This window comes from Heterodontus francisci, chromosome 3, assembly GCF_036365525.1.
Source record: "Heterodontus francisci isolate sHetFra1 chromosome 3, sHetFra1.hap1, whole genome shotgun sequence".
NCBI classification, from domain to species: domain Eukaryota; kingdom Metazoa; phylum Chordata; class Chondrichthyes; order Heterodontiformes; family Heterodontidae; genus Heterodontus; species Heterodontus francisci.
Window position 1 is genome coordinate 176419195 of NC_090373.1, and position 26224 is coordinate 176445418.

At 45.4% G+C, this 26224-nt stretch overlaps 1 protein-coding gene across 2 annotated transcripts in view; it reads right to left on the reverse strand.

The window, feature by feature from the left end:
* The window catches only part of slc4a1ap (solute carrier family 4 member 1 adaptor protein), a 203912-nt gene that overhangs the window by 171792 nt on the left and 5896 nt on the right, over positions 1-26224 (reverse strand). The window lies entirely within an intron of this gene.

Below are 26224 nucleotides of genomic sequence, written 5' to 3' on the forward strand. Positions count from 1 at the left end.
GAAGAGAGATAAATGTAACTCCCCTCTTCTAAAACCGTCAGTCAGTCAGTTGTACTTCAGTTTTGACAAAGTAATGGAGTCTAAAATGAAAGATGAAATTAGAAACCACTTGGAGAAACTTTAGTGAATCATCGCAGTCAGCATGAATTTCTAAAAGGTCGTGCTTGATCAACCTTACAGAATTGTGGAAGAAACAATAGAGCATGGATTTTAAAAAATGCTTGATGAAGTTTATACAGATTTTGATAAAGCATTTGATAATGAGATTTATGGCAAAGATAATGGGTAATGGAATCGTGAGAAATATGGTGACATGAATAGAGAGATGGTTGGAGGGCAGAAAGGAGTTTCTCCAACTGGAAAGATGTAGTGATCTAAAATGATCTGGTTTCGTGCCACTAAAATATGATCTACACCGAGGAATTGACAGACCAGTACTGAAATTTGCAAATGACACCAAATTGTGAAAGACTGCAGGAGAGCACAGTTAGACTAACAGGATGAGGAGGCAGGGGGGCAGGTGTGGTTTAAATGTAAAATGGTGGGCCAGTCAGCACAGATTTTGGCATCTTGATGTCCTGCTTGGTCTTGGACCGAGCTAACTTATTTTTAGATTCCCGAGTACTGTTGGCGACTTATCCTCTTTTTCGACCATGAAGACAGATGCAAACTGAATGAATCATAGAATGGTTACAGCACAGAAGGAGTCCATTCGACCCTTCATAGAAACATAGAAAATAGGAGCAGGATCATCCAACTCAGTAGCCTGTTACCGCTTCTGCCCCATACCCTTTCATCCCTTTAGACCCAAGAGCTATATCCAACTCCTTCTTGAAAACATACAATGTTTTGGCCTCAACTGCTTTCTGTGGTAGCGAATTCCACACTCTCTGGGTGAAGACATTTCTCCTCATCTCAGTCCTGAAAGGTTTACCCCGTATCCTTAGACTATGACCCCTGGTTCTGGACTCCCCCACCATCGGGAACATCCTTCCTGCATCTACCCTGTCAAGTCCTGTTAGAATTTTATAGGTTTCTATGAGATCCCCGCTCACTCTTCTGAACTCCAGTGAATGTAATCCTAACCGACTCAATCTCTCCTCATACGTCAGTCCCACCATCCCAGGAATCAGTCTGGTAAACCTTTGCTGCCCTCCCTCTATAGCAAGAACATCCTTCCTCAGATAAAGAGACCAAAACTGCACACAATATTCCAGGTGTGGCCTCACCAAGGTCCTGTATAACTGCAGCAAGACATCCCTGCTCCTGTACTCGAAACCTCTCACTATGAAGGCCAACATATCATTTGCCTTTTTTACCGCCTGTTACACCTGAATGCTTACCTTCGTGTTCATGCCGGCTCTCTGCAAGCAACTCAGCTAGTCCCAGTTCCCCCACCTTTTCCCCATAGCCCTGCAAAATTTCTCTCTTCAGGTAATTATCCAATACCTTTTTGAAAGCCACAATTGATTCGGAGTCCACCATACTCTCAGGTGGTACATTCTAGATCCTAAACATTCCCTGTGTAAAAGAAGTTTTTCCTCACATTCAACAAGTTTTTTACTCTTTTATTGTCAGTTACAGCATTATCTGTGCCTGTCTTCAATAGGCTCACATTCCCCATTATCACTCTTACTTATGGAATCCATTGAATAACTGCACTTGTTCTGAGCGGAGATAAACAGGGAAGGTGTGGGGTGGTGGGGGGGGGGGGGGGGGGAGAGAGGGGTGGTGGTGGTAGGATTATTCACTTTATGGACCCAAATTATGTAGAGTTTAACTACTGCAGTCAACAATGAATGAATGTGAGCAACCACACTCATTACAGCTACTGCAAGCAATAGTTGAGGCGAGTTGCATAGATGCATTTAAGGGGAAGCTACATAAAATGTATTAGGCAGAAAGGGATAGAAGGATAAGTTGATAGACCAAGTAGGGTGGGAGGAGGCTCATGTAGAGTATAAACACTGGCATGGACCGGCTGGGCCGAATGGCCTGTTTCTGTGCTGTAGATACTATGTAACTATGTAAAGCTGCCCCAATACAATTTTTTTCATACCTAGAATTCATGAATCTTTGGAACTATTGCTATGCGTCAAATGACTAACTGACCTTGCTGTATATGAAACTATTCCTTAGTTCCTGACTGCCATGTTGTAAAACATAGGCTCTTGTTTTTGTGAGGTCTCATCTAAGGAACCAATAGGGAGTTTCCTTTCTTTGCCTTTCTACTTTTCTTAGTGAGAGGCCTAGTTAGATAGTACTAGTCTTTTCTGTTCTGGACTCCTATGTGACATGGTGCCAATTTATTCTGATATTGAATACACTGAATCTTCCAAATTACAGTTTACACTGTCTGATGTACAATGACCTACTTAATAGCAGCAATATTACCACCTCTTTTCAGCTTTCAAAATGCATCATTGTCTCATGAACAATGGCGAAAGTAACTTTCTGTCCAAGTTTAAAGAATTTAGAAATAAAAATAAGAAATGCTGGAACCACTCAGCAGGTCTGGCAGCATCTGTGGAAAGAGAAGAAGTTAACGTTTCGGGTCAGTGACCCTTCTTCGGAACTAGCAAATATTAGAAATGTCAAAGGTCATAAGCAAGTGAGGCGGGGGTGGGGCAAGAGATAACAAAGCAGAAGGTGCAGATTGGACAAGGCTACATAGCTGACCAAAAGGTCATGGAGCAAAGGCAAACAATATGTTAATGGTGTGTTGAAAGACAAAGCATTAGTACAGATAGGGTGTTAACGGACTGAAGATTGAACAGCAGCAAGTACGAACATGAAAAAAGACAGTGGGTAAGCAAACTGAACAAACTAAGATGAAATGAAATTTTAAAAATGTAAAAAAGAAAAAATAACAAAAAATAAAAGTAAAATGTGGGGCCCGTCATGCTCTGAAATTATTGAACTCAATGTTCAGTCTGGCAGGCTGTAGTGTGCCTAATCAGTAAATGAGATGCTGTTCCTCGAGCTTGCGTTGATGTTCACTGGAACACTGCATCAAGCCCAGGATAGAGATGTGAGCATGAGAGCAGGGGGGAGTGTTGAAATGGCAAGCAACCGGAAGCTCAGAGTCCTGCTTGCGGACTGAGCGGAGGTGTTCCGCAAAGCAGTCACCCAGTCTGCGTTTCGTCTCCCCAATGTCGAGGAGACCACATTGTGAGTAGCGAATACAGTATACTACATTGAAAGAAGTACAAGTAAATCACTGCTTCACCTGAAAGGAGTGTTTAGGGCCTGGGATAGTGAGGAGAGAGGAGGTAAATGGGCAGGTATTACACCTCCTGCGATTGCAGGGGAAGGTGCCATAGGACGTGGACGAGATGGTGGGGGTAATGGAGGAGTGGACCAGGGTGTCGCGGAGGGAATGATCCCTTCGGAATGCTGACAGGGGAAGGGAGGGGAAGATGCGTTTGGTAGTGGCATCACGCTGGAGGTGGCGGAGGATGATCCTTTGGATATGGAGGCTGATGGGGTGGAAAGTGAGGACAAGGGGAAGCCTATCACGGTTCTGGGAGGGAGGGGAAGGGGTGAGGGTAGAGGTGCGGGAAATGGGCCGGACATGGTTGAAGGCCCTGTCAACAACAGTGGGGGGGAATCCTCAGTTGAGGAAAAAGGAGGTCATATCAGAAGCACCGTCATGGAAGGTAGCATCATCAGAGCAGATGCGTCGGAGATGGAGAAACTGGGAGAATGGAATGGAGTCCTTACAGGAGGTAGGGTGTGAAGAAGTGTAGTCCAGGTAGCTGTGGGAGTCGGTGAACTTATAATGGATGTTAATAGACAACCTATCCCCAGAGATGGAGACAGAGAAGTCGAGGAAGGGAAGGGAACTGTCAGAGATGGACCATGTAAAGGTGAGAGAAGGGTGGAAATTGGAAGCAAAGTTGATAAAGTTTTCCAGTTCGGCGCGGGAGCAGGTAACGGCACCGATACAGTCATCAATGTACCGGAAAAAGAGTTGGGGGAGGGGGCCTGAGTAGGACTGGGGTCCAGATAGAGGGAGAATGCTGGAGGGGTGAATGGGTCTGCTGATCGGGGGGAGGACTCCTGGTCAAAGAAGTGAGCCCGGAGGCGGAGGCGACGGAAGAAGAGCTCAACGTCATGCAGAGCGCGAAAGGTGTTGCTATGGGTACCCGCATGGGTCCTAGTTATGCCTGTCTTTTTGTGGGATATGTCGAGCATTCTTTGTTCCAGTCCTACTCAGGCCCCCTCCCCCAACTCTTTTTCCGGTACATTGATGACTGTATCGGTGCTGTTTCCTGCTCCTGCGCCGACCTGGAAAACTTTATCAACATTGCTTCCAATTTCCACCCTTCTCTCACCTTTACATGGTCCATCTCTGACACTTCGCTTCCCTTCCTCGACTTCTCTGTCTCCATCTCTGGGGATAGGTTGTCTATTAACATCCATTATAAGCCCACCGACTCCCACAGCTACCTGGACTACATTTCTTCACACCCTACCTCCTGTAAGGACTCCATTCCATTCTCCCAGTGTCTCCGTTTTCGACGCATCTGCTCTGATGATGCTACCTTCCATGACGGTGCTTCTGATATGACCTCCTTTTTCCTCAACCGAGGATTCCCCCCCACTGTTGTTGACATGGCCCTCAACCGTGTCCGGCCCATTTCCCGCACCTCTACCCTCACCCCTTCCGCTCCCTCCCAGAACCATGACAGGGTTCCCCTTGTCCTCACATCCCACCCCATCAGCCTCCATATCCAAAGGATCATCCTCTGCCATCTCCAGCGTGATGCCACTACCAAACGCATCTTCCCCTCCCTTCCCCTGTCAGCATTCCGAAGGGATCATTCCCTCCGCGACACCCTGGTCCACTCCTTCACCACCCCCACCATTTCGCCCACGTCCCATGGCACCTTCCCCTGCAATCGCAGGAGGTGTAATACCTACCCCATTTACCTCCTCTCTCCTCACTATCCCAGGCCCCAAACACTCCTTTCAGGTGAAGCAGCGATTTACTTGTACTTCTTTCAATGTAGTATACTGTATTCACTGCTCACAATGTGGTCTCCTCTACATTGGGGAGACGAAACGCAGACTGGATGACCGCTTTACGGAATACCTCCGCTCAGTCCGCAAGCAGGACCCTGAGCTCCGGTTGCTTGCCATTTCATCACTCCTCCCTGCTCTCATGCTTACATCTCTATCCTGGGCTTGCTGCAGTGTTCCAGTGAACATCTCATTTACCAATTAGGCACACTACAGCCTGCCAGACTGAACATTGAGTTTAATAATTTCAGAGCATGACGGGCCCCCCATTTTACTTTTATTTTTTGTTATTTTTTCTTTTTTACATTTAAAAAAAAATTTCATTTCATCTTAGTTTGTTCAATTTGCTTACCCACTGTTTTTTTTCATGTTTGTACTTGCTGCTGTTCAATCTTCAGTCCGTTAACACCCTATCTGTACTAATGCTTTGTCTTTCAACACACGTCTTTCAACACCCTTTTTCCCAGGGTGGAAGTGTCAGTTACTAGGGGACATAGGTTTAAGGTGAGAGGGACAAAGTTTAGAGGGGATGTGCGAGGCAAGTTCTTTACACAGAGGGTGACGAGTGCCTGGAACTTGCTGCTGGGGGAGGTGGTGGAAGCAGGTACAATAGCGACGTTTAAGAGGCATCTTGACAAATACATGAATAGGATGGGAATAGAGGGATACGGTTCCTGGAAGTGCAGAAGGTTTTAGTTTAGGCAGGCATCAAGATCAGCGCAGGCTTGGAGGGCCGAATGGCCTGTTCCTGTGCTGTACTGTTCTTTGTTCACACCATTAACATATTGTTTGCCTTTGCTCCATGACCTTTTGGTCAGCTATGTGGCCTTGTCCAATCTACACCTTCTCCTTTGTTATCTCTTGCTCCACCCCTGCCTCACTTGCTTATAACCTTTGACATTTCTAATATTTGCTAATTCCAAAGAAGGGTCACTGACCCGAAACATTAACTCTGCTCCTCTTTCCACAGATGCTGCCAGACCTGCTGAGTGGTTCCAGCATTTCTTGTTTTTATTTCAGATTTCCAGCATCTGCAGTATTTTGCTCTTATTAAATAATTCAGAGTCATCGAGAGAGTCACAGAGTCAGAGAGAGATACAGCACTGAAACAGGCCCTTAGGCCCACCGAGTCTGTCCCGACCATCAACCAGCCATTTTATACTAATCCTACATTAATCCCATGCCCCCTACCACATCCCCACCTTCCCTCAATTTTCCTACCACCTACCTACACTAGGGGCAATTTACAATGGCCAATTTACCTATCAACCTGCAAGTCTTTGGCTGTGGGAGGAAACCGGAGCATCCAGCGGAAACCCACGCAGTCACAGGGAGAACTTGCAAACTCCACACAGGCAGTACCCAGAACCAAACCCGGTTCGCTGGAGCTGTGAGGCTGCAGTGCTAACCACTGCACCTCATCCTAGGTTTTCAAACTGGGATCTACAGACCATCAGAAATCTGAAAGGGGGATTAGATTTCTGTCGGTATGGGTCTACGCATAGTGTATACTGTGAGCACAGTGGCAGGAGTTCCATATTCTTCATTTTTTATTTATCTGTGCATCATTTTTGTTCCTGTATATGAAAAAGGTACAACTTTAACACTGTATTCCTTTCCTGGCTCTGTCTTTCAGAAGCTGGGACAGCAGGCTCCCATGAGAATCAGAATTTTCAGGGGTCCTTACAGAGGTTTGAAAATGACTGCTGGGCAAAGTACTGATTATTTGCAATGTGAAGCAGAACCAGAGAAATATGCAGAACTCAGCGGGTGGACAGCAACTTGCAATAGCCAAACAGAAATGCTGTCAGCAGAATGCACTTTGCCTTTTCACAAGCTTAGGGCCTGTGTCCTCAATTGGTGCTGCATATTAAAAGATTATGATATAAAAGCTGCTTGCTTGACACCCAGTATTAATTGAGTAGAAATGTACTCCAATTAAATACTGGGGAAACCAAAGCCATTGTCTTTGCTCCCTACCGCAAACTCCGTTCCATAGTCACCTTGTCCATCCCTCTCCCTGGCCACTGTCTGAGGCTGAACCAGACTATTTGCAATGTTGGCCTCCTATTTGACCCTGAGCTGAACTTCCAACCCCCCACATCCTCTCCATTACCAAAAATGTCTACTTCCACATCCGTAGTATCATCCATCTCCGTCCTTTCCTCTTGTTGAAAGCCTCACACATATCTTTGTTACCTCGATTAATCGACTAATCCAATGCTCACCTGGCCAGCCTCGAAACTTGCATGTTCCATAAACATAAGCTCATCCAAAACTCTGATGTTCATATCCAACCAACCTCACACCAAATCCTGTGCACCCAGCATCCCTGTGCATGCTGACCTACACTGGCTCCTGGTCTGGCAACACCTTGGTTTTAAACTTCTCATCCTGGTTTTCAAATCCTTCTATGGCCTCAGCCCTCCCTATGTCTGCAACCTCCTCCAGCTCTACTAACCCCAGAGATCTGTGAACTCCTCTAATTCTGGCCTCCTCTGCATCCCTGATTTTCTTTGCTCCACTATAGGTGGCCATACCTTCAACTATCAACCCTGCAAAATGTCCTCCTTACTAACATCTGGGGGTTTGTGCCAAAATTGGGACAGCTGGCCCACAGACTCGTCAAGCAACAGCCTGACACAGTTATGCTCACGGAATCATACCTCACAATGTCCCAGATACCACTATTACCATCTCTGGGTATGTCCTGTCCCACTGATAGGACAGACCCAGCAGAGGTGGCGGCACAGTAGTATACAGTTGGAGGGAGTTGCCCTGGGAGTCCTCAACATCGACTCCCCAGACCCCATGAAGTCTTATGGTATCAAGTCAAACATGGGCACGGAAACCTCCTGCTGATTACAACTTACCAGCCCACCCCTCAGCTGATGAATCAGTGCTCCTCCATGTTGAACACCACTCCCTTCCTAACAGTTGGTAAAGCTACACCCCAAGAACTGCAGCAGTTCAAGAAGGCAGCTCACCACCACCTTCTCAAGGGCAATTAGGGATGGGCAATAAACGCTGGCCTAGCCAGAGAAGCCCACATCTTACGAACAAATACAAAAGAACTTGGAAGAAGCACTGAGAATGGCAAGGGCACAGAATGCACTCTGGGTGGGGAGACTTGAATGTCTATCACTAAGAATGGCTCGGTAGCACCATGACTGACCAAGCTGGCCGAGTCCTTAAGGACTTAGCTGCTAGACTGGGTCCATGGCAGGTAGTGAGGGAGCCAACAAGAGGGAAAAACCTACTTGACCTTGTCCTCACCCATCTATTTGTCACAGATGCATCTGTCCATGACAGTACTGGCAGGAGTGACCACCGCACAGACCTTCTGGAGACAAAGTCCTATCTTCACATTGAGGATACCCTCCATTGTGTTGTGTGGCACTCGTCATTGGCTGTCCCTCGATTTGAGGATGACGTCTACTCAAGGTCGCAAGTTTCTGCCACGGGTCTTCAGGTGACTGAACAGGCTGATGCTCGACCCGCTTTGATCTTTGGGCAGATGGGGAAGGACGTCCCATGAGGTATTGGGATCCGAAGTGCATGATTTGCTTCCTTTTCTGCCACCGCTCTGCCTCATCAATTTCTCTCGCACACTTATGTGTCGCTGATACACAGTCCAGGTCTCACTGCAGTACAGGGGTGTGGTGACAACAACTGCTCTGTACACGATGACTTTTGTTGACTTACAGAGGTCTTTGTTGTCAAACACTTGCTGCCGTAGTTTGTAGAAGACTGAGCTGGTGCAGCTGATCCGGTGTTGGATCCCCACGTCAATGGTGGCCTTCTGAGCGAGCCAGCTGCCAAGGCATGGGAAGTGCTCAACATATTCGAAAGTTTCTCCTTCAACATATGTGGACGTTTGGACTCAAAGCATGATGCTTGATGGACAACTTGTCGCCATTTTGACTGGTAGCAAGCTCCACCCAGCTATCAATGTCAATGCTGCCGTGCTCCAAGGAGAGCTTCAGAGTGTATTTGAAGCATGTTCTTTATCCTCCCCTGGAATGCTGGCCATTTGAGAGTTGAGAAAACAAGACCTGGTGGGGGAAATGGTTTTCGTTCATCCAGACACAATGTCCAGTCAATCGAAGTTGGTTTTGCAGGACTTCTGCCTGAATGCTAGTGGAGCTGGCTTCAAGAAGGACAGTAGCATTTGTTCGATGGTCCTCTCATTGAATCTGGAGGATGAGGCAGAGGTACTGCTGATGGAAATTCTATAGCGCTCTTATGTGGCGCCGATACATGGTCCCGGTCTCACTGCAGTAACGGAGTGTGGTGGCAACAACTTCTCTGTACACTAGGATCTCCTAGTTAATGGTGGCCTTTTGAGAGAGGTAGATGTCAAGGTATGGGAAGTGCTCAACATATTCCAAAGTCTCTCCTTCAACCTAAGTGGAAGGTGGAATATGTGGGTTGATATGAGATTGGCAATATTTTTTTGGCAATATTCAAGGACAGGCTGAATCTCTTGTATGCAGAATTGAAGAGATCGAGAGAGGCTTGCAAATCTGGTGCAGAGTGGGCAATGACACTGCAGTCATCCACTAACTATACATCATGCTTGTCTCATGGTGGTCAGTTTAGTGTTGGCACAGATGCGATTAAAGAGTTTTCCATCCAGGTGGTATTTAATACTCACAGCAGAGGGCAGCTGATCTTTCATGAGTTGATTGTAAATAGTACAGAGGCTATCACACAGCCTTGCTTGACCCCAGTATGGATTTTGAAGGTGTCTGTTTCAGATCTCCCACTCAAGACAGATGTAGCCATATCATCATGGAGCAATTGCAGGATTGGGATGAAATTTCTTGGACGTCCAAATCTCTGGAGCGCAATCCACAAAGCATCACGATTTACTGAATCAAATGATTTGGTCATTTGATGAATGCAATAAAGAGTTCCTGGTGTTAGAACAAAGAACAGTACAGCAACAGGCCATTCGGCCCTCCAAGCCTGCGCTAATCTTGATGCCTGCCTAAACTAACACCTTCTGCACTACTGGGGACCGTATCCCTCTATTCCCATCCTATTCATGTATTTGTCAAGATGCCTCTTAAACGTCGCTATCGTACCTGCTTCCACCACCTCCCCCGGCAGCAAGTTCCAGGCACTCACCACCCTCTGTGTAAAAAACTTGCCTCGCACATCCCCTCTAAACTTTGCCCCTCTCAGCTTAAACCTATGTCCCCTAGTAACTGACACTTCCACCCTGAGAAAAAGCTTCTGACTATCCACTCTGTCCATGCCGCTCATAACTTTGTAAACCTCTATCATGTCACCCCTCCACCTCCGTCGTTCCAGTGAAAACAATCCGAGTTTATCCAACCTCTCCTCATAGCTAATGCCCTCCAGACCAGGCAACATCCTGGTAAACCTCTTCTGTACCCTCTCCAAAGCCTCCACGTCCTTCTGGTAGTGTGGCGACCAGAATTGCACACAATATTCTAAGTGTGGCCTAACTGAGGTTCTGTACAGCTGCAGCATAACTTGCCAATTTTTATACTCTATGCCTCGACCGATGAAGGCAAGCATGCCGTATGCCTTCTTGACTACCTTATCCAGCTGCATTGCCACTTTCAGTGACCTGTGGACCTGTACGCCCAGATCTCTTTGCCTATCAATACTCCTAAGAATTCTGCCATTTACTGTATACCTCCCACCTGCATAAGACCTTCCAAAATGCATTACCTCACATTTGTCCGGATTAAACTCCATCTGCCATTTCTCCGCCCAATTCTCCAACTGATCTATATCCTGCTGTATCCCCTGACAATCCTCATCATTATCCGCAACTCCACCAATCTTTGTGTCGTCCGCAAACTTACTAATGAGACCAGCTACATTTTCCTCCAAATCATTTATATATACTACAAACAGCAAAGGTCCCAGCACTGATCCCTGCGGAACACCACTAGTCACATCCCTCCATTCAGAAAAGCACCCTTCCACTGCTATCCTCTGTCTTCTATGACTGAGCCAGTTCTGTATCCATCTTGCCAGCTCACCTCTGATCCCGTGTGACTTCACCTTTTGTACCAGTCTGCCATAAGGGACCTTGTCAAAGGCTTTACTGAAGTTCATATAGATAACATCCACTGCCCTTCCTTCATCAATCATCTTCGTCATTTCCTCAAAAAACTCAATCAAATTAATGAGACACGACCTCCCCTTCACAAAACCATGCTGCCTCTCGCTAATAAGTTCGTTTGTTTCCAAATGGGAGTAAATCCTGTCCCGAAGAATCCTCTCTAATAATTTCCCTACCACTAACGTAAGGCTCACCGGCCTATAATTTCCTGGATTATCCTTGCTACCCTTCTTAAACAAAGGAACAACATTGGCTATTCTCCAGTCCTCTGGGACCTCACCTGTAGCCAATGAGGATGCAAAGATTTCTGTCAAGGCCCCAGCAATTTCTTCCCTTGCCTCCCTCAGTATTCTGGGGTAGATCCCATCAGGCCCTGGGGACTTAACTACCTTAATGCTTTGCAAGACACCCAACACCTCCTCCTTTTTGATAATGAGATGACTGAGACTATCTACACTCCCTTCCCTAGGTTCATCATCCACCAAGTCCTTCTCTTTGGTAAATACTGATGCAAAGTACTCATTTAGTACCTCGCCCATTTCCTCTGGCTCCACACGTAGATTCCCTTCTCTGTCCTTGAGTGGGCCAACCCTTTCCCTAGTTACCGTCTTGCTCTTTATATACGTATAAAAAGCCTTGGGATTTTCCTTAATCCTGTTTGCCAATGACTTTTAATGACCCCTTTTAGCCCTCCTGACTCCTTGTTGATCTCAACATTTTTCCTGGATTTGTCGGGCAACAAAGACCATGTCTCTGGGACATTTTCCTCAGCCACTGGAAGTAGGCGATTCAGGAGAATATGTGTCAGGATTTTCCATGCTATGGACAAGAAGGAAATAACTCGATAGATTCCACAGCATGATTTATCTCCCGTCTTGAAGATAGTTAAAATTGTCGCATTCCTGAAATTGGGAGGTGGAGAGGGGATATGTGGTGGGGGAGTTCTTGTTCCTCCCAAATCCGTAGGATGAGAGTATGGAGTCTTGATATGATTAAAAGCCCACCAGCTTTGAAACTCTCAGCTGGAATACCATCAGGGCTGCAGATGTTGCTGTTTTCATCAGTTTGATTGCTTGTTGCAGCTCTCCCATCAATGGTGGCTCATCTATGAATTATACCACACAGTACTGGGAGATAGCCTGAAGAGTATCAGCTGCCACTGTGGATACACGGCTGAGGGGTTGTTTAAAATGTTCTTTCTAGCATTGACGGATGGCATTGTCATCCTTAAGAAGAGGGACACCACCCTGTAAGAGGAGAAGGGGATTTGTCCATTTGACCTTGGTCTACAGATGGCCCGGGTGGCTTCAAAAAGGCTCTGCATATCATGATAGTCGACATGTTGTTAGATCTCTCAGGCTTTCTCTTCCCACCACCTGTCCTTTATGTTCTGGATTTGTCTTTGGGGTCAGCCTTGAGCTGTTGCTATGCTGCCTTCTTGACTTGTGACCTTGGTTTGTTCTGCCAGGCAGTGAAGGCTGCACGTTTTTGTTCCAGGAGGTCACATATTTCAGCATTGTCTTTGTCGAACTAGTCCTGGCGATCGATGCTCGAAGCCAACGTTCTGGACACAGAAGTCTAGTACAGCTGACTTTATTTGTTCTCACTGTTCTGAAAATGAGTTGGATGTGTGAAGATTTTTCAGATTGGTTGTGAGCTGCACTCTTTGGTTGGGCTGCTTTAGGGCTGAAACACTTGGACTTTTGGCTCTTGCTTGGTGCTAGGAGGATGTTCATCACTCATTGAACAAGTCGATGAGCTGTACAGCAGGCATCAGTTCCCTGCATGGATCAAGTGATACAGACATCACTTAGATCTTTAACTCAAACAATGACACAATCCAGGAGATGCCAGTGCTTTGATCTAGGTTTTGTATTTCTCCTTCTGGCGGAAGAGGGTGTTTCTTATAATGAGGCCATGCTGTATACACTTTGCCAGCAGGAGGACACCATTTGCATTGGCTTTTTCCACCCCGTTTTTCCCAATGGTTCCTCTCCAGCCATCAGAGTCACAGCCAACCCTGGCATTAAAGTCCCCCAGAAGGATGATCTCTTCTTTTGGAATGGCAGTCAGGAGTTCATCAAGGACAGAACAGAACTTTGCCTTAACATCTTCATCGGAGTCAAGGGTCGGGGTCGAAGGGCTGATGTTAGCATACTGATTACGGCTGAGCTGTAGGTGAAGTGTCATGAGTCTTTCATTTATGCTTTGGGGAGTTCTGGCTGTGCATCCAAGATCCTATTCCGATGGCAAAACCAACTCTGTGGATACGAGGGCCACTGTCAGCCTTTCCTTCGCAGTAGAAGCTGTATCCCCCTGCTAGGTCCTGCAGCTGCCCCGCCCCAGGAAGGCAGGTCTCAATGAGGCTGGCGATGTCAATTTGGAGTCTTGATAGCTCATTTGATACCATTTGCAGTTCCTCTTTCTGGATGGTCACTCTTGAGATTATCCATAAATGTTCTACCAATCCAAGCTGCAAAATTTCAAGTTTTCTTTCTTTGACCACGAAGATGGGGATCCTGCAGGGTGTCGTTTCCCAGCAAGGATAAAGTGGGAAGGCCTATTTTTAGGGCACCTTTTCTAGCCCCCTCCCTATTTGGGGTGAGCAGAGGGTATCCTGAAGAGGACTACTCAGTCACAGATGCTGCTGCGCAAAGACATCTCTGTCCCAACACAGCTGTCCAACAACCTTCATGCATCTGTCGCCTGTGTGCAGATTCTTGACTAGGGACTCCCAGGTTCACACCACTGTCTCGGTCGCCAATTCTCCATCGCCACAGGACTTGGCAAATAGACCTTGGTAGAAGCGTGTGCACGATTTTGTTTGTTTAACGTGGGGATTTTGGGGCACTATCATTGTCCACACAATCTTGACGCACTGGTGGTCAGATTTTGGTGATGTGTCAGACCACGATGACCGGGACCACCTTGCCGCTGCAGTCTTCATCCTCCTTCACAGCCAGTGAGACGCACTGTCTTCCTTCGCCTGTTCTACCACTGAGCACTTTTTGGACCGCACTTTGTCTGGCACCTCCCTCCGACCTTGCTGCCATGGGTGACTCTAGGAGCAAGAAGCTCCCAATGGCATTGCTCAAGGGAGATGTCCTGTGTGAACTTATCACCATGCTGAATGGGATAGATTTTGAACAGATCTAGCAACTTCAAACTGGGCATCCATGAGGCGCTGTGGGCTATCAGCAGAAGCAGAACTGTATTCAAGCATAATGTGTAACCTCATGGCCTGGCAATATCCCACATTCTACCATTACCATCAAGCCAAGGGATCAACCCTGGTTCAATGAAGAGAACAGGAGGGCACGCCAGGAGCAGCACCAAGTATACCGAAAAATGAGGTGCCAACCTAGTGAAGCTACAACACAGGACTACATGCATGCCAAACAGCAGAAGCAGCATATGACAGACAGAGCGAAGCAATCCCACGAAAAACAGATCAGACCTAAGCTCTGCAGTCCTGCCACATCCAGTCGTGAATGGTGGTGGACAATTAAACAACTGACAGGAGAAGGTGGCTCCACAAATATCCCCATCCTCAATGATTGGGAAGCCCAGCACATCAGTGCAAAAGACAAGGCTGAAGCATTTACTTCAGCCAGAAGTACTGAGTGGATAATCCATCATAGCCTCCTCCTGAGGTCCCCAGCATCATAAATGCCAGTCTTCAGCCAATTCGATTCACTCCATGTGATTTCAAGAAAAGGCTGAAGGCACTGGATACTGCAAAGGCTGTGATTCCTGCCAACATTCCGGCAATAGTGCTGAAGACCTGTGCTCCAGAACTTGCTGCACCCCTAGCCAAGCTGTTGCAGTACAGCTACAACATTGGTATCTACCTCGCAATGTGGAAAATTGCCCAGCTATGTCCTGTACACAAAAAGCAGGACAAATCCAACCCGGCCAATTAGCGCCCCATCAGACTACTTTTGATATCAGCAAAGTGATGGAAAGTGTCATTGACAGTGCTATCAAGCAGCACTTACTCATCAATAACCTGCTCATTGAGGCTCAGTTTGGGTTCCGACAGGGCCACTCAGCTCCTGACCTCATTACAGCCTTGGGTCCAAACATGGACAAAACAGCTGAACTCAAGAGGTGAGGTGAGAGTGACTGCCCTTGACATCAAGACAGTATCTGACCGAGTATGACATCAAGGATCCCCAGCAAAACTGGAGTCAATGGGAATCAGGGGGAAACTCTCCGCTGGTATTAGTCGTATCTAACACAAAGGAAAACGGTTGCGGTTGTTGGAGGTCAATCATCTCACTATCAACACCGTGGGGGTTACCATTGACCAGAAACTGAACTGGACCAGCCATTTAAGTACTGTGGCTACAAGAGCAGGTCAGAGGCTGGGACTTCTGCGTCGAGTAACTCACTTGCTGACTCCCCAAAGCCTGTCCACCATCTACAAGGCACAAGTCAGGAGTGTGATGGAATACTCTCCACTTGCCTGGATGGGTGCAGCTCCAACAGCACTCAAGAAGCTCGACACCATCCAGGACAAAGGAGTCCACTTGATTTTTTTTTATTCATTCATGGGATGTGGGCGTCACTGGCTATGCCAGCATTTATTGCCCATCCCTAATTGCCCTTGAGAAGGTGGTGGTGAGCTGTCTTCTTGAACTGCTGCAGTCCATGTGAGGTAGGTACACCCACAGTGCTGTTAGGAAGGGAGTTCCAGGATTTTGACCCAGCGACAGTGAAGGAACGGTGATATAGTTCCAAGTCAGGATGGTGTGTGGCTTGGAGGGGAACTTGCAGGTGGTGATGTTCCCATGTATTTGCTGCCCTTGTCCTTCTAGTTGGTAGAGGTCACGGGTTTGGAAGGTGCTGTCTAAGGAGCCTTGGTGCGTTGCTGCAGTGCATCTTGTAGATGGTACACACTGCTGCCACTTTGCATCAGTGGTGGAGGGAGTGAATGTTTGTGGATGGTGTGCCAATCAAGTGGGCTACTTTGTCCTGGATGGTGTCGAGCTTCTTGAGTGTTGTTGGAGCTGCACCCATCCAGGCAAGTGGTGAGTATTCCATCACACTCCTGACTTGTGCCTTGTAGATGGTGGCTAGGCTTTGGGGAGTCAGGAGGTGAGTTACTCGCTGCAGGATTCCTAGCCTCTGACCTACTCTTGTAGCCACGGTATTTATATGGCTACTCCAGTTCAGTTTCTGGTCAATGGTAGCCCCTAGGATGTTGATAGTGGGGGATTCAGCAATGGTAATACCATTGAATGTCAAGGGGAGATGGTTAGATTCTCTCTTGTTGGAGATGGTCATTGCCTGGCACTTGTGTGGCATGAATGTTACTTGCCATTTATCAGCCCAAGCCTGGATATAGTCCAGGTCCTGCTGCATTTCCACACGGACTGCTTCAGTACTTGAGGAGTCGGGAATGGTGCTGAACACTGTGCAATCATCAGCGAACATCCCCACTTCTGACCTTATGATTGAAGGCAGGTCATTGATGAAGCAGCTGAAGATGGTTGGGCCTAGGACACTACCCTGAGGAACTCTTGCAGTGATGTCCTGGAGCTCAGATGATTGACCTCCAACAACGACAGCCATCTTCCTTTGCACTAGGTATGACTCTAACCAGGTTTCCCCCTCATTCCCATTGACTCCAGTTCTGCTAGGGCTCCTTGATGCCATACTCGGTCAAATGTTGCCTTGATGTCAAGGGCAGTCACTCTCACCTCTTGAGTTCAGCTCTTTTGTCCATGTTTGAACCAAGGCTGTAATGAGGTCAGGTGCTGAGTGGCCCTGTTGGAACCCAAACTGGGTATCACTGAGCAGGTTATTGCTGAGCAAGTGCTGCTTGATGGCACTGTTGATGACACTTTCCATCACTTCACTGATGATTGAGAGTAGACTGATGGGGCGGTAATTGGCCGGGTTGGACTTGTCCTGCTTTTTGTGTGCAGGACAGACCTGGGCAATTTTCCACATTGCCGGGTAGATGCCAGTGTTGTAGCTATACTGGAACAGCTTGGCTAGGGGCATGGCAAGTTCTGGAGCACAGGTCTTCAGTACTATTGCCGGAATATTGTCAGGACCCATAGCCTTTGCAGTATCCAGTGCCTTTAGTCGTTTCTTGATATCACGCGGAGTGATTGGCACCTCATCCACCAGATTCAATATTCACTTCCTCCACCACTGCAGAGCGGCAGCAGTGTGTACCATCTACAAGATGCACTGCAGCATCTCACCAAGGCTCCTTCTACAGCACTTTCCAAACCCACAACCTTTACCACCTAAAAGGACAAGGGCAGCAGATTCATGGGAACACCACCACCTGCAAGTTCCCCTCCAAGCCACACACTGATCCTGACTTAGATGCAAAATTCTGGTTTTCCCTCCCAAACAGCATTGTGGGTGTACCTACACCACATGGACTGCAGCGGTTCAAGGGAAATTAGGGATGGACAATAAATGCTGGCCTTGCCAATGATGTCCATATCCCGTAAAATAATTTTAAAAAAATGTCCTGTGCCCTGAACTCTGGACTTTCCCTGAAAACCTCTTGGGTTCTCTCTCCTCCTTTAAGAAGCTCCTTAAAAGCAAACTCCCTGAACAAGTTTTTTGTCACCTGTCCAACTATCTCTTTATGTAGCTTCTGTCAAATTTTCATAAACTCATAGAAATTTTACAGCACAGAAAGAGGCGACATGGCCCATCGTATCACCTTTTGCTTCATAACTGCTCCTGTGTAGCACTTTGAGGGGTTTTGCTATGTTAAAAGCACCATATAAATGTCAGTTGTTGTAAAAATGAATAAAAGTGAAGCCATTGAAAACATTATTGACTGTTTAATTTAAATGCTTGCAGCCTAATATGGAGCCACCTTATTTTAAAAAGAAACTCTATGATTTTGCTTTATGTTGATTTCCCAGAAATACATGCTATCCTTGATATGAGTGCGCACCCTGCTCCTATAGCTCAATGCCACTGTCAAGAGTTCAAAAAGTGACCTGCTTCAAAAAGGTGCCCCAAGATTTTCCCTCCCTCTCTTATGTTCAGTACTCTCAGGAGTAGCCACGAGATGGTTGGTGTTGGAAGTCGAAATCTGTGGCATTGGTACAGGGGGAAGTATTTTTTGAGGATGAGATTGGGGCAGGGGCATACTATTTTGGCAGTGTATATGCCACTTTACTCTCCACCTACCTCATCAGGGAGTGTTTGATGGTTAACAATAGGTGCATGGAGTAGAAAGTAGGAAGTAAAAGCATATAATTGCGCAAAGATGGGTGGCAGGTCTGACTATTAGACAGAAATTAATGACTAAAATATTGATAAGGAGGGAAAAATTAGAGTATGAGAGAAAGCTGGTTAGAAATATAAAAACAGATAGTAAGAGTTTTGTCATTTTCGGCCCCCACCAGCCAAGAATGAGGCACATTAATTTTGTCATGAACATTGATTTTAAACTGTTACTGGAGTGAAGAAAGGACTTGTTAAACAGATCAGCTGTGGCTGGAAAAGACATTTGCATATTAACAGACGGTGATTGGAAGGACAAAGGACCATTCCCAGACACATTCAACCCACAATGAACCTTGATCACTCGGTATTGTGTGTGAGAGGAGCATTGCAGAGACTGCTAAGGTGATACAATCCAAGATGTGGTCAGACCAGTTAGTCACATGACTAACCTGCTTGGCAACCTGGGTTTTTCTGAATTGTACAAACAGTTTGAACTCAGAATGTCTCTTTGCTCCTGGACTGAGAAGATCTCTCCCGTCCCTTTCTCACAAGCCTCTGAATCCACTGAAGACACATGAACCCCAAGAGAGAAAAGTCTCCTACAGCTAACAAGGTTTCAGAAGAATACTGGGCCCCAACAAAAAGAACTACTTACCATCAAGGACTCTACAGTGAGCTCGAAGAATCGCAACAAAAACTCTCTTCAGATATTGCCTCAAACTTTTCCGCTTTATTTTTCTTCTACTCTTTTCTGTCTCTATTTGCATGTGTGTATCGTACATGCATGCTCGCGTGGGCACATCGTGTATCCATAGGCGTCAACCAAATTAGATCTTAGGTTTAAGTTTAATAAATGTCAACTTTTCATCTTTAAACCTAAGGAAACCTGTTTGTGCTGGTTTCTTTGCCTTATAATTGGAAAGCTGTGAACAAGGATTCACAAAGGGGGAGCTAAAAACACAGTGTGTTAAAAATTAAATCCTGTTACGATAAGACCAGGTGAAGGCTGAAAGGGATCCCTAGACTTCTTTCTCACCTGGTCGTAACAGAAATGTGTGTGCTAACATCCGGAATTGACCCACAGACAAATGAGAGAAAGTGGAAGTAGGAAACCAAATTGTTCCCAATCAAAAAAGAGCATGATTTCAATACAGGTTTTCTTGTGGTTGTGTGTTGTTTGCAACTGAAGCTAGTAGCTCCCCAAGCCAGGGTGAAGTAACATGGGATAAGTTAAAAGCACTGTCTATGGAAGAGTTGAGGAAAATGGCTGAGCAGTGTGGGATCACTGTACGTGGCAAGGCTAGGACGTTTGAACTCCTAAGACTAGTGGCTAACCATTTTCCCCCTGAATCTTAAAAAGCAGAAAAAGGGTTAGAAGCAGACTCTGACAGGGTATTGTTAGCAAAGATACAATTGGAACAGAGGAAACTTGAATTTGCGGAAAGGGAAAAAGAGAGAGAGGAGCGGGAGAAAGAAAGAGCCTTCCAGAAGGAACGTGAAGGCCACGAGAGGCAGGAGAGAGAGGTAGAAAGAACCTTCCAGAAAGAATGCAAAGAAAGAGAGCTGAGATGACTTGAGTTAACTAGCAGGCAATTGAGTAACCCCAATGAAAGCATGGCCAATATGGAGGAGTGTAATTCAGGGCTGGGTACAGAATTGTTAAAGCTAGCTCAACTTATTCCAAGAGTCATTGAGGAGGATGTAGAAGTATTTTTTGTGTCCTTTGAGAAACTGGCAAGGCAGCTAAAATGGCCAGCTGAGACCTGGCCTCTTTTACTGCAAAGCAACCTAACTGGAAAAGCCCATGAGGTTTATTCCCTGTTGCCAGATGAGAGTTCATCAAATTATGAACTGACAAAAAGTGCTATCCTCGGGGCATATGAATTAGTACCAGAAGCCTATCGCCAAAAGTTTTGAACCCTCAAGAAGCAAGCTAATCAAACTTATCTGGAGTTTGAAAGAAGTAAGCAGCTGGCTTTTGACCAGTGGCTGAGGGCTCTTAAAGTACAGCTCAGCCATGAGAATCTCAGAGAAGTAATTCTGTTAGAGAATTTAAACACTCTCTCCCACTCTCCATGAAGACCCATGTACAGGAGCAGAATGGTGGTATTGGAGGGCAGTGTATGCCTGTTCCTATACACTGGGTGCACCTGGAATGGGACCTAGTTTTGGGACCGATGACAATAGGGATTGCCCCTAGTTTGCCTGAGGATGGGGTTCACTTGCTCCTAGGTAATGATCTGGTGGGGGTGAAGGTGGTAGCTCCCCCAGTGGTGAAAGAAAGACCGCAGGAGGTCAGAGAGACAGGGCCGTGTCAGGATACGGACCCCTGCAATTTCCCTGAATGCGTAGTGGATCAGGCCATAACCAAACCAGCTCTCCAGAGGAGACTGCATTGGCAGTGCAGGCAGATGAGCAGGCAGATGGAAAGTTAGGAGACCCAGGGAATTAATTAAATGGATTTTCCCTAGCTGAGGCTTAGCGAGCGTTAGCACAGGCTGCCCAGTCTGAAAGTGAAGCAGAGAGAAACCCTGACTGCTACTATTTAAAGAATGAGGTAGATTAGGAAATTAAGTTCTCTTCACAGACCTGAGAGCAAGGAGTGGACAGTAGTTCACTAGTTAGTGATGCCGCAGAGGTACCAGAGATAAATATTCAGAGAGGCCCATGAGACTACAGAGGCTGTACAAGCCGCTATACGAAAGACCAAGCCCGCATAAGACAGAAGCTTGACTGGCCAAAACTCCATAAAGATGTGGTGGAGTACTGCAGGAGTTGCCACATGTGCCAGGTTGAGGGGAAACACCAACCTACAGTGAAATCTGCACACCTAAGCCCTGTACCAGTGTTAGGAGGACCCTCCAGCATAGGGCTAGTGAACTGTAAGGGACCCCCGCGGAGAACAAAAGGGGACAGGCAGGCACAAGGCTGGCAAAAGCTAAGAAAGGGAAGGGGAAAAGTGACCAAGAGGGTAGGTTAAAGGAAGTCTGGGAGGAACCCCAGATGAAAACCCTTACTATCCAGTCAGCCAAACCCGTAAAATATGAAAAGTTAGACCCCAAATACTCCTACGTAAATGCAGACAGTAGAAGCATCCCACCATAGTTGTTGACAGCATTTACGGGAACCTGCAGAGACAAAGAAAAACCTCTAGGGGGCAGGGAAACCTTGAAGGTGATGCCTCAGCTAGTCGAAGTGCCACAGGAGAGTGCAGTAGAGTTTGCACAAATACCTGCAGCAGGAATGTCCTCTGGGACAAAGGGGAGATTAGCAAAGAATCCTCCCTCGCAGTCAGAAAAAAGCAAACTAACCATCTGCCAAAGTCAAAAGCCTTTGCATGACTCAGCAAAGTACTGAAAGACAGTTCAGGATAGACCCACCCACTACTGACTCTACTGAAAAAAAAATTACCTCAACAGGAACAAAGACCCTAGACAGCCATGGAAATGGGCAAACGGAAGAGAAACTTCCCCAAAAAAAGAACATGTTTATTGGGATGCCAATAAAAGGGCGATTTTTATAAGTTTTAGGATTTATGAATGAGAGAAATGCATGGATTTTTCTGTATCTTATACTTTCTCTCCACTCTTTTAATGAAATGTGCTTTTCTCAAATCACATTTCATTCTGCTGGGTGTGGAGGTGTCATGCTTAGGCCCCCACCAGCCAAGAATGAGGCACATTAATTTTGTCATGAACATTGATTTTAAACTGTTACTGGAATGAAGAAAGGACTTGTTAAACAGAACAGCCGTGGCTGGAAAAGATATTAGCATATTAACAGACGGTGATTGGAAGGACAAAGGACCATTCCCAGACACATTCAACCCACAATGGACCTTGATCACTAGGTATTGTGTGTAAAAGGAGCATTGCAGAGACTGCTAAGGTGATACAATCCAAGATGTGGTCAGACCAGTTAGTCACATGACTAACCTGCTTGGCAACCTGGGTTTTTCTGAATTGTACAAACAGTTTGAACTGAGTGTCTGTTTGCTCCTGGACTAAGATCTCTCCCGTCTGCTCCCATCTCTTTCTCACAAGCCTCTGAATCTACTGAAGCCACATGAACCTCAAGAGAGAAAAGTCTCCGACAGTGAACAAAGTTTAAGAAGAATACTGGGCCCCAACAAAAAGCCAGATCTACCTACAATCAAGGACTCTACAGTGAGCTCGAAGAACCATAACAAAAACTCTTCAGATATTGCCTCAAACTTTTCCACTTTATTTTTCTTCTACTCTTTTCTGTCTCTATTTGCATGTGTGTATCGTACATGCATGCTCGCGTGGGCACATCGTGTATCCATAGGCGTCAACCAAATTAGATCTTAGGTTTAAGTTTAATAAACTTCAACTTTTCCTCTTTAAACCTAAGGAAACCTGTTTGCGCTGGTTTCTTTGCCTTATAATTGGAAAGCTGTGAACAAAGATTCACAAAGGGGGAGCTAAAAACACGGTGTGTTAAAAATTAAACCCTGTTACGGTAAGACCAGGTGAAGGCTGAAAGGGATCCCTAGGCCTCTTTCTCACCTGGTCGCAACAGTTTCTATAGATATTTTAAAAACAGAAGTTAACAAAGTGAACATTGGTCCCATAGAAAGTGAGCATGGGGAATTAATAAGGGAAAATAAGGAGCTGACAAATGAATTGAATGGTATTTTGCATCAATCTTCATTATTGAGGATACAAGTAACATCCCAGAAATAGCTGTAAATCAGGAAATGGAAGGGAGGGAGGATCAAGAGAAAATGACAATCACCAGGGAAGTAGAACTGAGCAAATATTTAAAGCTGCGGGCTGACAAGTCCCCAAGTCCTTATTGGCTTCATCCTAGGGTCCTAAACGTGGCTGGTAAGATAGTTGATGCATTGGTCTTAATTTTTCAAAATTCCCTAGATTTGGGAAAGGTTCCATTAGATTGGAAAATATCGAACGTAACTCCTTTATTCAAAAAGGGAAGGAGACAGAAAGCAGAAAGCTACAGGCCAGTTAGCGTAACATCTGTCTCAGGGAAAATGTTACAAGCTATTGCTAAAGATGTTATAGCAGGGTACTTGGAAAAATTCAAGGTAATCAGACAGTCAACATGGTTTAGTAAAAGGGAAATCATGTTTAACCAATTTATTGGAGTTCTTTGAAGAAATAACCTGTGCTACAGATAACTGGGGAACCGGTGGATGTACTGTACTTAGATTTCCAGAAGGCATTTGATAAGGTGCCACATCAAAGGTTATTGCAGAAAATAAAAGCTCATGGTGGAGGGGGTTACAGATTGGCATGGATAGAAGACTGCCTAGCTAACAGGAAACAGAGTAGGCATAAATGGGTCATTTTCTGGTTGGCAAGACGTAACGAGATGTTACAATTTGTATAAATGACTTGGACGAAGGGACCAAAAGTGCGGTTTCTAAATTTGCTGATGACACTAAGATAGGTAGGAAAGTAAGCTGTGAACAGGACATAAAGAGGCTACAAAGGGATATAGATAGGTTAAGTGAGTGGGCAAAGTCCTGGCAAATGGAGTACAATGTGTGAAATTGTCCATTTTGGCAGGAAGAATAAAAAAGCATATTATCTAAATCGTGAAAAATTGCAGAGCTCTGAGATGCAGAGGGATCTGGGTGTCCTCGTGTATGAATCGCAAAAGGTTAGTATGCAGGTACAGCACGTAATTAGGAAAGCTAATAGAATGTTATCATTTATTGCGAGGGGGATTGAATACAAAAGTAGGGAGGTTACACTTCAGCTATACAGGGCATTGGTGAGACCACATCTGGAGTACTGTGTACAGTATTGGTCTCCTTATTTAAGTAAGGATGTAAATGCGTTGGAAGCAGTTCAGAGAGGGTTGACCAGACTAATACCTGGAATGGGCGCATTGTCTTATGAGGAAAAGTTAGACAGGCTAGACATGAGTAAGAGGCAACTTGACTGAAACATAAGATCCTGAGTAGTCTTGACAGGGTAGATATGGAAAGGATGTTTCCCCTTGTGGGAGAATTTAGAACTAGGAGTCACTATTTAAAAATAAGGGGCTGCCCATTTAAAATAGATGAGGAGAACTTTTTTCTCTCAGAGGATCAGGAGTCTTTGGAACGCTCTTCCTCAAAATGGCAGAGTCTTTAAATATTAGGTAGATAGATTCCTGATAAGCATGGGGTTAAAGGTTATCAGGGGTAGGCAGGAATTTGGAATCGAGTTTACAATCAGCCATGATCTTATTGAATGTCAGAGCACGCTCGAGGGGCTGAGTGGCCTATTTCTGCTCCTAATTCGTTATGTTCCTATGTACGTATTCACTCTCACTTTGATGAGCAGAAAATTCACCACAAAAGGTAGCTGGCAGATCGATTGACAAAAAAATCCCCTTTTATCAGGATTGACACAGCCCAAAGAAACAGAAGATCTCAAGGTACAGCATCACCTTATTTCATTTAGAGAGCTGATGTCAAAGTCAGAGTTGTCCTGACAGCAATGCTGTAATATAAAAAACCCATAAAAGTTAACCAATTTAGCTTCACTTCTGCTGTTTATGATCTAAATAAAGTTCTGAAATTAAATCATTTTTATACAATGGATGGGTCATGAGTGCATGTACTCAATTAAGGATTATTACTGCTTTAATTTACAGTGATTACATCATTGTGGATCCTTCAGTGTACACTTATTAAACTCAGATATTAGCAAAAATGTTATTCCAAATTGGAATAAAGAACCCATGCAATCTACATACTATTGTATAAAAGCTAAAAACAGGGGTGCTTTCGAACTTGAAATCTTTCAATCATGGTTTTCTACATTTCAGGCATTATATAAATGAACTTTAGTGGTGCTGCTGAAGGTCTCAGGTGAAAAGTGATTACTTTAGACCCTTGATAAATTACTACATTGTGACCCCATGGGTATCTCTTCTCTATTAAAGTGTCCTGGTTAATTGTCATTAATTAAGTTGTTGTTATTAAGTGAGAAATTAATTTCAGTCCCTAATCTTCTCCATGTACTAACATGCACAGACTTAGCATCAGCAAAAAACACATCTGAACTCAGAACATGGTCACATCCCTTGCTCAGTCCCATCCTTCCCCTGTGCAATTTTGATCTTGGCAACCATACAGATATTTGCAGAGTTGCCAAAGTTTGGAAATCAATTTTGGTAAGATTATTGGATAAGGCTTTCCAAACCAAAACGCCCTATTCTTTATCCCTTGAAATACACACACACAAAATCTACATGTTGGATACTAAAATCATCATTTGCATGAATTTATCTCTCGTGAAACTGCTGTTGAATTGTCACTCATCTGAAGTGAAGGTCACTTGTTCTGATCCGAAATCGTGGCATTTGCAATATGCTTTCTGAACCAAACTCAGGTTCAGATATTTACATAGGTTTGCAACTTTAGTGCACAAATACTATTGTTATTGGCATGAATCCAGCGTTAACATTTTTGGAACCAACCACAGAGCATTGCGGAAAGCTTAAAGTTTGAGAAGAACAAGCTGCTGCACCCACTGCAGTGCCAATACAAGACAAAACCACCTCCTCGGCTGTGATATTGCTCTGTTCCTAAATACCATAATTATATGAGTCTCAAAATTGTCCCGCGTCTAACATCACAGAGATGTGAAGGTTGTTTCAAATTGCTCCAAAATATAAAGTACAACTGCTCCCCCATATGTCACACTCCTACTATTCATAATAAATACTGTGGCTACAAGAGCAGGTCAGACATTGGGTATTCTGCAGTAAGTACTCACCTCCTTATAATGAAGTACTCATTAACAGAAGTAAACAGTTCTCCTGCTGGGCCGAACTGAGCTGTACTCCTGTGAGTTGGACATCTCCCAGTCTGCACTCGATGCTCTTCTGCAACTTCCTGTC